Source organism: Eucyclogobius newberryi, unplaced genomic scaffold, assembly GCF_026437365.1.
Source record: "Eucyclogobius newberryi isolate DKJ021-1_F unplaced genomic scaffold, fEucNew1.0.hap1 SCAF_2, whole genome shotgun sequence".
In the NCBI taxonomy this organism is placed as follows: domain Eukaryota; kingdom Metazoa; phylum Chordata; class Actinopteri; order Gobiiformes; family Gobiidae; genus Eucyclogobius; species Eucyclogobius newberryi.
The window spans coordinates 35,479,798-35,495,672 of NW_027315834.1; the positions used below are offsets into that span (position 1 = coordinate 35,479,798).

At 37.5% G+C, this 15,875-nt stretch overlaps 1 protein-coding gene across 6 annotated transcripts in view; it reads left to right on the plus strand.

The window, feature by feature from the left end:
- ppfia2 (PTPRF interacting protein alpha 2) overlaps positions 1–15,875 on the plus strand; it is a 76,453-nt gene that overhangs the window by 6,092 nt on the left and 54,486 nt on the right. The gene's annotated exons all lie outside the window — the stretch shown is intronic.

Here is a 15,875-nt window from a genome sequence, read left to right on the forward strand (position 1 = left end):
GACTTACAGCATGTCCTGTATATAGAGCACTACCTCAAGCTGTGGATGAACACCAAAGTGACTGCAATCTTTATTTAACTCCATGGCATTGCTTACTTATGGGAGTAAAACAGATAATGTGGAGATACAAATTAAACCGTGTGTAGATAATAGACGCCTTCTGCTGTGTAATTTCTACAGTAAGTAGAGATTAGCACTTTGTGAAAGTGTGTCAGTAATTCTAATCACATGCTCTGTTTCCAGAAGACTCTGGAGGTTTGCTGTGGAGACTAAAGACTTTGTAGGCGACACACTGTGTTCCATTAGCTGTGGTGTGATTTCACATTCAAACTTTAATCAAGCTTCGACTAATCATCAAATCTGTATTTTTAAATCAGAATGTTTTATTTAGATTGTGTTGTGCTTTTGTTTTTACTAAAGTTGTGGTCACATACACAGTAGTAAAATGGCACAGGTCTGTCTGTAGCAAAGAGAGCAACTTGACACACTATCTATATATTATGAGTGTTGGCCACAGCAGACTGGAACTTACTTGTATTTGATGAGAAGATGTTTAAAAGACCTTTTGCCCAAGCGATTTTCCATTTTGCCTAAATTAGCATGTTAGGAACAAATTCTTGTTTATTTCATTCGGTCATAATTACTTTTTACACTGGTGTATGTGTGTGAATGATTCCTTGAGTGCCTGGAGGTAGAATGATAAAAACAGTATCCGTGAGGAAATTGTAAACAAGAATAGAATTTAGATTATTATTTGAACACATACTTGCAGAATGCGAGTGAATAGAGAGACAGAATCAAAGAGCGTGGTTGAGATAAGTCAGTGACTGTTGGATCCTCTCACAGTGTCTCTGCTGTGTGAAGAAAAGAAAGCCTGTTGGCCCCAAGAGCAGTCATCCAGTCAGCTGGTCCTCGGCATCAGAGCAGCACATGATTCTCCATCATTATCGTTTTTGTCTGTGCTCCAGTTCACATTAACTGCAGGCCACGGGCTAGTGTGTGTATCAATGAGGTGGAAGTTAGCTATAATGCATCTTATTTTACGATGCAACATAATAACTGATCCCATCCTTAGCCTACTCCCCTTCTCCACCCCAGACCCCACACACATTATGAACAGATAAATGGATTTATGCCGTCATCTTAATGCTGGTCAAACAATTGGTTTTCCATTGCTCAATATAAAATGCTATGAACACTTTTGATCAATTGTTTTCATAGATGATTTATTATCATACCATTAAATACAACTGAAGTATAATGTGAAGTCAAAGAAGCGTCTCGCCCCCCTTTAGTGACCAGCAGGGTTGTGTCTCAATCAACTGTCCCTTTGTTTTTCATGTATTTTGTTTGAACTCTGCCCAATAACTTTGATTTGACCTTTGGGAATTCAATGAGTGTTATTCAAATACATACATACATACATACATACATACATACATACATACATACATACATAGTCCAAAGAAATCTCTCCAAAGTTTTTTTTCACTGACATCATGAGATCACTAGTTTGTGTCTTTGACTGGTTTAGCAAATTGGCTCTAGTCTAACAGGGGCTTGGTCTTTGGATCAGTGAGAATAAAAGTGCAGTGTGTTAGTGGAGACAGCAGCATATTACAGAACCAACATTATCATACCAGTTATTTATTTTGAATTTTGCATTCATGTTTCCTCCTGATGCATATGCATACTTACGAGAGGGGAAAAGGAAAAGGGTTGGGGATTTTGCACCACCAATGTGGGCATTACTCAACCCCTGTGGCAAAAAGGCAGAAAATCCTCAAATCTCAGTCCACAGCCCTTCTTCACTTCCTTCTTCAGTCTGCTTCTGCCCCAGTGGATTAAAAGTCTGGTGCTTCTTGTGTGAGGTGCTTAAGGCCAGATAGATACTACAACTGGGATTTAATGGCTTTAGGTCAGTAAACATTCACCCTATATATATATATATAACTATATATAACTAACTATAACTAGTAGTTAACTATAATATATATATATATATATATATATATATATATATATATATATATATATATATATATATATATATATATATATATATATATATATGTGTAGTGGTGCTGGAGATGTGTAAATTGGGCGTTTGCAAACAGGTGAAATTAGGTAATAAAGGCTACTTTTATCTTTTCCTTCTATATTACAGCTTCAAGCTTTAATCAAATCTGAACGAGTTAATAAGAAATACCATATTGACATCCTAAAGTATGACCACAAAGGCTATGACATCACTAATTGCTATCAGGATGATGATCCTGGTCCTTAATGGATTCCTTTTAGCCTTTCTCTGATCTACTCCAGAGGCAGAAATAGAGCATGATGTCACTGGCTTTGGCCAGCTCGTATTACTATATTACTATATTACTATATTACTGAATGATGGAGTGACATGATGTGCTCCACATTTTGCATATTTACTGCTGTGGACGTCACAATAACAGGAATTTCCCCATTGTGGGACAAATAAAGGCTTATCTTATAATACAAAATGATAGTGTCACGATTATTGTGAGATGAATCGCAATTTCACTTGCAATTAATGACACATTGACAATCTAATTGTTAAATAGACAATTGAAATCAGCCACTATACATTTTTCTGTATACAAAAATAATTAATATGAATTAAAGATGCCGTTAACATGATTTTTGTGTGTGTTTGTGTAGTGGATTGAATGAAATTAACGATTGGTTATTTTCATTATTATTTTTTAGTTCTGTGAGCTGAATAATGATTATTATTAATCCAATCAGACCTTTCTTCCTGTGCTGGTATATTTCTCATTTGAAGTTTTATTTTGAGCTTGATGCTTAAAAAGTAGAGTGAATCATATTTTTCCCAACCATTGACAACCTAAATACAATTAATTCCCAAAAGGATTGTATGTGGCTTTATAGTGACTAATGGCATAAACTAACTTAAATGATTGTTGCTGTCTGATTGTGACATGATTTAAATGAAGGTTGAATTCTGAAGGGCAAATATAACTGCTCCCTTTGTTTGTCTGAGTGTAATGGAATGGAATATTCCCATGGTTCCATGCAGTAGGTCTTCCCATATCTCCCTGATGTTAGAAAATTAAAATAAAAAATGTGATACAAGCAACAGCACTTTCAATGACACAGTTTTGGTGAAAAGTGGAAAAGCCATGTTTTGTATCGCTGCAACCACAGCAATATGTTCAATAAAATGTTATATTATTGTTTGTTTGCTTGAGATAAACAGAAAGCTATTGCCGTATTTTACTTCGAAAACATTTTAATTATATCAATAATTAGTTTTCGCGTTGGCCTATCCACCTGAAGTTGCCTTCCATTGAAATCCTCCTTCCAGTTGCATTCATTAACATAAGTCTGCCGATCTCAACGGCAAAGAAATTTTACAAAGACAAAGTCATTTCAAGCCACCCAGAGACTTGTTGGTCTCATGAACGTTTAACATTTTAATGCATTTTTTTTCCTATTGCGTGAAGCACTTTGAATTACATTGTACACAAATGAACTTACCTTTGCCGACATAAAAAATCCACTTTATATCATATCATCAGACTTTTTCCTCATTCTACACAAAGTTAACAGAATTCCGACTCAACCGGACACTGGATGATATTGAATTGTCAGAGAAAGGAATGTGATTCCATAACTTACTTCTTCCCATCTCCCTTTTTAAAAAAATATTTAGAATATTAATAATATGAGATATTTTGCTGGAATTATAATTTTTTCCTGTATGACTTGTAAACGACTAGGCAAGGCAAGGTATGGCAAGTTTATTTGTAGACCTCATTTCATACACAAGGCAATTCAAAGTGCTTCACACAACAGGAAAAATTTGTTAAAATCACAAATTAATTAATGCACATATTATATAGATTAACACTGTTGACGAACACAATTTATTTTAGATTAATCAAGCAACATATTACAAGACAGTGTACTTGACAAGATTATGTGGTTAATCAATAATTGCGATTATGCAGGTCATATAATATGAATTATGTATTATTTGTTACAATTTTAGAAGCAGGAAGTTATTTTAAGTTTAATTATAATTTTAAAGGTTTTAAAATATATATTTTTTAAATTTATAATTTTTTTTTGGCCGATGATGTCACGTTAACTTTACTTCATCTTTCAGTTTCAAAAGGTCCCGTACTAGAGGAATGGTTGCCACAATGTGTGATTTATTTTTTATCAATTCCATATCAATAATTGTGTGAATATTTGTAAAATGGTGTTGTTTTTCTTACAATAACTATAATACTAAAATGTGACACTGTGATCTCCCAGTCATGATTGCATCTAAATAAAGTAAACGACTACTAGACTAAAACAAATCACTTTTAAAAGAAACAGAGCTGAACGAACCAGTGTCTTAAAATGAAACATCTTAACCCTCTGGACTGTAATAAGCACATGTCAGAGTTCAGCTCACAGTGACGTTATTTGGCCAGTGAAGCTGTGGTCTGCAGGTGGCACCACTTAATTTGCATCAAGTGTTAGTTAGCATTTGTTAACAGCATTGTGTGGCTTTGTGCTCCTCTGTAATGATAGTGTGCATTTCTAAGACAGGACGAGCACTCCCTCTCCTCCCACAGCTGTGTGTTTGAGAGCGCAGGGAGTGGAGTCATCCTCGCCCTTTCTCTGCCCACCACTCCACATATATATACGCCATCACTGTGTCACTCAGTGCAACATCTACTCAAAGATATTGCTCATCACTGCTAAAGGAATCAAAAATAATGAGTAAATGTTTTATCTTCTTTCGGCCCTGTCTGTATTTATCTGTTCGACTGGGATTTGTTCAATGCAGTGATACTGTTTCTGGAGGACAATTGTGGACATCAGTATCATTAAAACAAGAAAATATAATAGTCATAATTGGCAATATTGGGTTTACAACATATTTATATATTAGATATACAGATACAGAGACAAAACGTGCAGGGGACTTGAGGCAGGACTAGTCTCTCAGTGTGTTGTGGTTGTGGAGTAAATCGTATTATGGTATATTTTTAACTGAAATGCTATCTCTAATTACAATATAGAGCCTTGAAGATCATAATGTTTAGAATCCCAGAATAGAGACGACTGGACACAAATTGAAGCAGACCATGGTATTGTTGACATGAACAATTACATTGTGTTTAAGTCTTTATAACAGAAAAATAAGCATTTTGAATTCTCATTGTAGAAAAATCAGTCAGTTTGCTTCACTGTAAAATAGGAAGGAAACAATAAAACTAAAATGTGTCGCGAAATTGCATAAGAGATTGATGAAAATTATCATTTGTGATAAAATATGTAATATATCTGTAGGTACAACGAGAAGAAGAAAACTAAATAGAAAAAAAACGGTTGTGGGCTCAATATCAGAGAACTTGTCATATACTGTATTAAATAATGTAAAATACTGAAATCACTCACATGTATCAACGTGGTTTTCATTTGACAAAACCAGTTTGATTTGCCATATTTTGTGATATTATGAGGTTAATCCATGTTTCTCCCTTGAAATCACATTATGTTCCTCTTCACTTTTGCCTTCATTCCAGAATATAGAATGTTTTTGCTCACACTATTTTAAAGCGTTTATACAGTATTTTATCATTTGGCAGAATTAACATTTCAACTGTTTGTACTGCTGCAGTTAACGGATAAAGAGTAAATGTTCATCAAAGAGTCACTTTTATCCTGTGTAGACTTTGAACAACTCTAGCGTTTGTGCTGCCGTCTTGCAGAAAGTGAAATCATTCATACAGAAGTGGGAGCATTACTCAGTAAATGACGTCAGTAAATGTAACAATGAGGTGTTTGAGTGGGACTCCTGCCCGAGTCTGTGACAGTCGCAGCAGACGCATGTGAGCATCACAGGTTTACTGCCTTTAAATAGGACACAAGCTTCAGGCTACTCTGAGCTCAATACACGACAGAGCCTTACGTTTATTACACATGAATCTGAATTAGCAGCAGATCTGGTTAATCTGCTCCTCTCGGCAGAAACACACTGTTAAATTACTGATATAACCATAATTAGCATCTTGATGACTAAGACACCAATGCTCGTTTGGCATATCAACATTATATTACCGCCATTAAGAGAAAGTAGCAGTGCAAAGTAGTCCATAAAATGTACAGCGAGTGCACATATCAAGACAACAATTGAATATGTGATGTTTTGTTAAATGTGTGGTCACGATCTAGTCAGATTTGGGTGTAATAGTTTACAAATTCAACAAAAACAGTCAGGAGAGCTGTCTGGAGGACTAATTGTGTTTGTCAGTGAACACGTCTGAAGTGTGATGCCGTAACTATGACACATTTTGCCCTGTCTGACATGTCTGCACTATATTTAGACATCACATCATACAGACAGACATATTAGGCATATTAGACAAAACAATCTGCAAGAGTCTTTAGGAATAAGCACATGTTGGCTAAATGGTCATCCATCCGTCCTGCTTTATCTGCGGCGAGGTGTGGGCAGTCTCTCCACAGACACTTCCTCCAGCTCCTTTGGGCAGATCCCGAGGAGTTCCCGGGAAATAGAGAGACGCATTTGCATAACTTCTATGACTCATTATGGACTCCAAAGAAACTTGTGAATTTGATTGCGCTATTTGTATTTATTGCAGCTCATATTTTCTTCACTATATGGTTCTTATAAAGGAATTTACTGGGATTCTCCTGCTATAAGGTTGTTGCGTCAGTGGCATAAAGTAGTTTCAATATTATTGTTCATTGTAATATTTTCTGAAGCAATATATTGTCCTTTGTTATTGCGATATATTCCTGCTAACCGATTTAAGTATGTACATCTGCAGATTTGCGTTTATCACTGCAAATAAGAATCTTTATCACTATTATCAAAGCTATTGATATTATATATATATTTTTTTTTTCAATTGAATATTCATTTGATCTCAAATATCTGCTTTTCATCAACAGCCCAGAGGGGTGGATCTACAGTATATCTAAACTGTTGTAAGAAAAACAGACAGGGCTGAGGCAATAGCAACCTCAATTTTTGTATTATTTTGAAGCTGACGCACAGCTCCATGACTGACAGCTCTAGTCCTGCAATGAAAGTAGGTCGCAGCAAACCACCCCCTCAAGTGAAGAGAGGCCAAGTCTGCTTTGAATAGTAGACAGACACTCGCCTGCCTCATGTTTACCCACATGACTACATCGTTTCTGGAGGCATCTCAGGGCAGTAGGGGATAATATATTCAGTCCAAATCCAAACGTTTAATGTTTTAAAATAAAGTTTTTTTCAATTAATCTGGCATTGGCAATAACACACGATCTGTGATATTGGGCAGCAAGTGAACAATCAGTCCTTTAAGGCAATGAGGCTTTTTGTCAATAATTAATTAGTTATTGGCTAATTCACCAGTCTGACTTTACAAAATGTCAAGTGATGTATTTAAAGTAGAGCTACAAATTGATTAATGAACTGATCCTTGCGACAATCTGCTTTTTTTGTAACGCAGTCATATTGTGATTCACTGTGTTGTGCTAAATGCAGTGTTATGCTCAAAGACAAGACACTTTTCTCTCCCACTCGACCTTTTCAGCCTTTGTATATCATAATGTGAAGTGTGAACTCTCAGAAGAAGATCGTCAGAGCCACTCAGTGTTCATGAATTGTGGTCAAATTGAAATAGCTCTCTGTGTTCTGGAAACATTTTGGCACGTCGCCCTCCCTCATGTCCCTTTTACGGCTTTTGCAATGTTTTATTATGACATTTCTGCCTGGTATCCTGAAGCATGCATATTCTCTGTTCATTGTTTTTGCTCTCTTTTGTCTCGCCCTGGCACCTGAGGCTCGACCAGCACCTATAGGTTACCGCGGCGACAGGGCCAAGGTGAGGAGAGAACGGTTTCAATGGAGATGAAAGCCAACAGGGAGAAGTGGATAATTAGAGAGAGACGCTGTCCAATCCTCAGAGGTATATAAGTCACATCTGAAGAGCTGGAGATAAAAAGACACTTATAACAGCAGCATTAACAGCATTAATGTCAGCCCAACTTCAAACAAATCCATTTCATGTCATTTGTTGGTTTTGGATAAGATTTTCAGAAATTGTATATAGCTTTTTAGTGACATTCATATACGCTATTCTTTCAACATATGATCGTAACAGAAATGTGATGGGAAAAACATTTAGAACTTGCATCGTGACAAAGTAAGTGACAAGATCATGGAAAAGAAAAAATGCAGCAATCTCATTTAGATACGTTTTGAGCACTGGCAACGTACGCGGTAGTAGTAACCGTGCAAACCAAGGAAACCATCACATTACAGTCACATGACCCAGAATGGCCCGTTTCTCTCTCTCTCTTTCACCTTACCGCTAGGCCTCGTCTCTGTCACATGCACACACAGCAGCTACACAGCATTTGCCTCATGCTGCTGATGTGACTGGCTTTTCACATCCACACGTTAAGCTCACGTTTTACACACACAAAAGTCAAAAGTATTCGTACTGGAGTAATGAGAAGCTAAAACGTAACTAACTCAAGTCTGCAAGTGTCCCGAAAGTAGAAAAATATGCCCGATCAAGTCCTCAGAAACCGTGTCTGAACTAAATATGGTGTAAACTTTAAATTCAGGCCAACGTTTTAAATTGCAGGTCTAAATTCCCTTCTAAACTCCATTGTTTACTTCTATGTACGGATGCATGGCCGATATTAACTCAAATGAAACCCGATATCCAGATGACACTATTCAGACGACATTATGTCAATAGGGTTATGTCAAAATGATAGTTTAATCGATAATTGTGTTTTTGTTTTAGTTCAGGATTTGAAAATAATGATTGTTGAATCGTAATGTTTCTTCTGGCAATAATTGTAACACTAATAACACTAACAAATGTAACTGTTACAAATGACCAAACAAGAGTGTAATCCATCATTTGCTTTCTTTCACAAGTCTAGTTTTCCGAAATCAAACAGCCACATAAAAATACTTGACATTTGACTTTTTGGAAATCTAGATTGAATTACGCTTATTGTTTCAACCTACAATCATCTCTTATTATACTGTGACCTGAAGAATCACAATTAACTGAATAATCTTGAAAACCTTAAATAAAATTCCTTTATCAATCCAACAGAAACATGTTAAAACATTCAAATGTATTATTACTTGGTTTTAGTATCAGATAAATGTGAAAAGGCCGTAAAATTTCACTTTTTACACATTTGTTTTGCTCTTATTTTATAAACTACTTCAAATGTTGTTCATCTTAAAACATCAACAATGCTAATCTGCCTTCTTATATACGCACCTTATTGTCTTACATGTCATCACTTGAACACTAAGGCTCCGTAATCAAAGAAAAATCATTTCCTGCCGGTTTGCCCTCCCTGTGTTTGATTAGACACTCTCCGTGGGGGGGTGTGGTGCCCGGTCGGGGGGGAGGGGGCTGTGGTGCCCGGACGCAGCGGCAGGCCACGTTTCACACAGGTCACACACACTCACACACATATGTAGGGTTCACATGCTTTTGGGGACATTACATTGTCTCACAGTCATTTCCCAGAGGATTTACTTGAACCTTAAGAAGACTCCTTTAACCACTACAGGGCGTCTTTTGGACAGACATAAACTTCCGTCTGAAATGAAGAGAATTTCTGAGATAAAGTGTGTTGGCTGGGGGAAAAAATCTAAGCAGTGCCCACCTGTGAGGGCAAAAGAGTGAGCGTGTGTAAATTTGCACTGATATATAAGCGTGTTTTAATGACTTTTCAAAGCCTAAGCAAGGACGGGAGTTAAAAAAACAGCACTTGATATGAACCCTGCCTTTATGCATCGCTTCAGACACAAGCTTTGTTTTGTAACTTCTCTACCACTTCCACTTAGATTCAAGCAAATACAGTAGGTCCTCTCCTCTTTAAACCCGACTGATGCAGTGAGCGGCTTCTCATTTCTGAAACAAACATGTGGAAGGACAAATCTCGTGGTCATGGAAAAGATGTCAGCGTGTTTGTGAAGGGTCAAATCATTGGCATCGAGCAGAGAAAATATCTAAGGAGAAGCAGAAACTAATGTACTACAGATCTGAGCCCCAGTGAGAGTGTTTGAGCTGGAGAAGACTTTGTGCAGTGGTCACTCTCTCACATCAACAATACAAGATCAACTGGTTAGAAATAAAGCAACACTGGATGGAAATATATATATTTTAATATTGCAGAAGCTTATGAAACTATGCCACAGCAAATGTGCGCTGTAATCAAAGCTAAAGGCGGTAATTAAATACTAATAGTCACTACTTGCCTAACCTTAAACTAAACCTTGACTTTTAACATATTTTAACCCTTGTGTGAACATGAAACCAAGTTCTTGATGCTAATAATTAGATATGTCAAGAGTATCGTGATTAGTCAAGTCACAATATATAAAAAAATAATAATAACTAAACATAATAATTGCGTGAGTCGTAGGCAGCAAGTATTAATTGAGTAATTCAGTAATAATATATTCTCCAAAAAAATCAAATTGCATTAATACGTAAAAATACAAGCGGACATCAAATCATCTTCAACAGAAAAAATAAATAAAATAAGAGTCCCATTTAGTCCAAAGTCTGTTACATTTGTCCATTTCCCAATTAAGTCTGAATGTCATTTTTTTCAATTTGTCTGATGTCTGTAATAATGTCAGTCCAGTCCTTGATCGTTGGTGATGTTTGTGTCATCACTTCTTTGCCATGGCCTTTTTTCCTGCTGCGAAAAGTATGTACAAATGTATGTGTGGGTTGTGTCTATGGCAGGAGTTTTGAGGCCCAAATACATAGATCTAATATTGAGAGGCAATGTCAAAAAACAGTCTGCAGTGCACTGTTAATGGTGAAATACAGTTTTATCCGGCATTTTATGAGACAATATCAACAATATCACCTTTCATTCAGAAACATTGATTTTATTAAGTTAGAATTGTGAAGGAAAGCAAATTAAGGTCTGATCATAGTGCCAACAATTGTGTTTTTCCTCACAATAATTGTAACGCTAAAATGGGATAACGTGACATCCTTACAAGAAATAGAAGATTTATGTCAATATTTTGGTCCCTATAAAAGAGATGGGGTCCCCATGAATTGAGAATGTTCAGTCTTTAGTCCCCACAATGTGACAAATACCCGACTGCGCGGCCTAACCCTGCTTGTGATTGGACGAGCTCTCATGCTGGGCCTCTCTGTAGTCTTTCCTGCTCAGTGCTGATGTCAGGCTCTGCTAGAACACAAACATGGCCACAACTCATCAACTGGGTCAACTACACATATCCATTTCACTGGGGTGTAAATACGTCAAGGCATTACATTATATATAATTTTGTAATTTGTAAACCTATTCATTTCTCTTTCCTTGTGGCCACAGCTTTTATTCTAAATAGGCAGCAATTGCTATAGTGAATTGACAGACACCCCCTGACACAACCCTGAGCTTGGGATTTGCCAGCTTTTTGAGGATCACACTGTCCCAGTTAATTGTACAATTGTATGATACATATGAAAGTTCTGTAGGCACCAATCAGAAAGGTACAGGTCATTACATATTTTACTGCCTGTTGCAATTGGGGAATCTTTAATCTGTAAATAAATGGGCTAAACACAAAGGAACTCTGATGAATGTTGAATGATTAGTCGGCTGCAATGGCTGTAAATAGTGTAGATTTGAATGTTGGCCTCTTGTGATCCTGTCATAAGAAATGTTATATATGCAATAATGTGTGAAAAGAAACTGCACAAAATCAAACTGCTCTATTTTGTAAAAGCTCCATTTCAAGCACCTTGGAGAAGTGATACAGTGTACACCCTGAAGCAACATTGATATTTAAATGGCAAATGGTGCAGCAAGACATTTCTCCAGAGGAAGGAAGCAATTATGAGAGACTTAAAGAGGTAATGTAAAGAGGAGATGACTGACACTAGAGTAGACAACTTAGTATCTGCCTAGATTTGAACTCTGTTGTATGACCAATGTAATAGCCATATATCTACTCTCTCTCTCTCTCTCTCTCTCTCTCTCTCTCTCTATCTCTCTCTCTCTCTCTCTCTCTCTCTATATATATATATATATTTATATATATATATATATATATATATATATATATATATATATACATATATATATATATATATATATATATATATAGAGAGAGAGAGAGAGAGAGAGAGAGAGAGAGAGAGAGAGAGAGAGAGAGAGAGAGAGAGAGAGAGAGAGAGAGAGAGAGATATTTACAAAGGAGTTGCCATCGCGTGACAAATTGTTGATGTCTATGTTCTGAGAGGTGAATGAGGTTTGTGAGGTTTGTCCTCCTCTTCCTTTTTTATCCCCTACAGTCCCAGTGGACACCAGCACCAGCACTTAGAGCAGAACGATTCAGGAGTGAGGGGGGGGATGTCTTTATAAACAAAATAGCTGAAAACAGTGGCGGGTCATATGAGGAAAAGAAAAGTGACACGACCCTGTAAGTACGTTACATACAAGTGGTACAACAAACCATAAATCTGATCTGACAGCCTAACTCTAAGCTTCTGTAAATATGCGTATCGCCACAAATAGCTTGACCGGATTGAGCTGTGCATTGTATTCCAATTGTGTATACTTATTTCCCATTAATTGTAATATGCATAATATTCTATTATCTTGCCTTTTCAACTCAAAAGAGTCCTCTGGACCTAGAGCCAGCAGGCTGCAGGCTGTTGTGTTCAACACAGAAGCTGGAGCTGTGAAATGTCACACGGCTAAAGGTTGTGTCCTCTTCTCAGAGAGTCCATGGGGCCAAACACAGTTGTGTTGTGACTGACCAGGCTGTTATTGTATGGCCCAAAGTACAGTTCTAGAGATGTTTTTGAGGAAACAGGCAAAAAAAAAAAAAACACATCAAGATCATAAGAAATATATTTCCTGACAATCTTTCAACAGTTTTTCAATCTTCCAATGTGGCAGTTCACCAAATGTATATTGTACTAGTTCCTAAGATAGTTTAAGCTATAACGTGTATGTCAACAGAGTTAACATGTTTTCAACATTATATTTGTGTACAATTCTGCCATCTTGTGGATGAATAAAATAGCACAGTCAGAAGGCAGTTTTACAGTTTAATTTTTAAACTTTAACCAAGTATTTCAGAGTGATGAAAAACTGTTCCAATATAAAAGGACTATTTAAACAAATATTTTCAAAGGTCAAAAGTCATTAACATGGCGTTCACAACACAGCGAACTGAAAACCACAAATATAATTTGAGTAAATGTTTGCATAAAACGTTATTATAGCAAAACATAATTACATTAATAATTACGTCCACAGTCAATCCCACGTCTTAATGGAGACAACTGTATCTTAGATTTGAGAGAAAGGCGGTTTGTTAAGCACTTTAAATCACCAGCAGATGGAGCTGTGCTGCAGCTTTGCTTTTGGCATGAGCGTCATTATTGTTTGCATCGTTTCCACACTTTCTTCACACATCTTTTCCAATGTCTAACAACATGCTCCAAGTTGTAATTGCACTAATCTATCAATCTTGGCAAGGACTTTTTGAAGCTGTGATCATTTTGGACTCATTCATCTTGACACTTTCTTTGCCTGAATATGAACTGATTCTTCAGCAAAGAGAGAATAAACCTATAAATCAAAAGCCATTGTGTCAATGTACAACTCCCGACTTTATAATCCTCTTCATCAGATTAACACAAGTGTCAATGGACATGGAAACAAATGGGTTTTTCTGTCGTTGATCCTCAATGGGACGCACTGTTTGCTGCAAGCAGAAGTTTAGTTTCAAGGATATTCACTGCCTCTGCATTTGTGGCCTGTATGGCATAGTGCCTGTTAAATCTATAATAATAAGTGTTTCAGTCCCCAAAAGCAGGTTGTTATCCAAGCAAGAGCAGAACGTTTCTATAAAAGACTGGAGGCGTAATGAGAAAGTTATGAGATTGTTGCAGCTCTTGGTTCACTGAAGAAGACTGAGGCCACACACACGCGCACACACGCACACACGCACACACACACACGCACGCACACGCACACACGCACACACACGCACACACACACACGCACGCACGCACGCACACACAAGCACCTACACACACGCACGCACGCACACACACACACACACACACACACACGGGCACGCACACACACACACACACACAAACACGGGCACGCACACACACACACACACACACACACACGGGCACACACACACGGGCACACACACACACACACTCACACACACTGCTGCTGCTGCTGGTGATTGATTGTCTTTATGCATTCATTTCTTTTGTCTTATGATTCTGCTTTAGCTTCTATAGCGCTCAACAGAAAATGGGGTCCAATAAGGCTGCATCTTATAATCTTATATTTTTTACATTTATCACATTACACCTGCGGACACGATTTACAATAGATTGCATATACATACATACAAGTGTTTATTTTCTCTGTATTGCAAGGGAATTTACGCTGCCAGAAACAGCTTTTTATGGCACATTAATGACTGTGGTGCCAATGGCAACAATGATATGTAGGCAGATTTGTGATTCATCACTCACTGGATGACTTTAATGAGCAGATTTTGACCCACAAATAGCATCATCAAGTAGGAGTGCTTCACAGACAGACTCAAATGGCACGCCTCTGCCTGTTCATCATTGTTTCTGTGGATATTTGTAGCTAGAAGCCAGAAGTTTAAAATGCGTTAAAGTTTAAGTCAAAACACTTAAAAAATAAATACGGTAAACAGTTTATGATTAGATTTAGAGAAAGCGCTGTGGTCTCATTTCCACCCAAATAGATGCTTTAACAATAGATCTACTGGGACAAAAATATTTGTCTTTATGCAAAATATTAGGTACAGGCCCTAATCATGGCCTTTCAGTACCTCTCTTGTGTATGATGCATTGTTGTCATTACATTTTTGTATCTACAGTTTCCTCAACCGATTTTATCATTATTTTTCAACACTACATTGAATAAAATGCATGAACGTGATTCCACCTGAGTCAGCATGTACTTACAGAAGTGCTGATGCTCCAGCTCCACGTGCCGTCAGACCTTGTTTCTATAATGCCCGCTTTGGTCATGATTGAAAACTCTCTCTCCGCTTCAGGTCTGATTACTTTCCCAGCCGACTCTTCAAAGTGCATTTTGGGATAAGCTCCGGGTTTTTCATGAATGTATGTGCAAACAAATGTCGGTGTGGAGAAAAAAACACACCAGCGTTGGGTTTCTAATGGGACTTGGGAAAATACTGACTGAAACAAAAATGTGATGGCACAAAAAAAGATTGATGAACAGTAGCTGAATGGGAATATTGGGAGACATATGGGATCCTTCTATTTCCGCAGGTCTATTAGCTAGTTATGACATACAACCTGAAGTCCATAGATCCAACCACGCCGGCAGCTGTGTTGTTATTTGCGCACTTGTTCCAACAGCCATAGAATAACAAAAGCCACAGACTGAAACAACAGCTCCATGACAGAAGAAGTCCCTATGTGAGGCAGAAGCAGAGCGAGCAGAGCCAATTAGGAAGAGGCAGCTCTGCTAATGGAGGGAGGCACTGTGGATGAGCCAGGAGCCAGCCCACGGTCACAGTCATGCCTATTAAACAGTGGTGGAAAGGAGATTAAAACGATAGACTTTACACTACACCTGTCTTTGTTTTGCCATTTTGTATCAATAGCTCAGGATGCTGTCATTCTGAGTGTGAATAAGACTCCTCCTTAATGGTTTTCTAAGCCCAGAAATGGAGCAGATTTGTCAGTTCTTGCAGCGGCAGTGAAGCTCTTTGGGGAGTACAACATGTATAACTTTGACAATGTGTCTCTTCGATG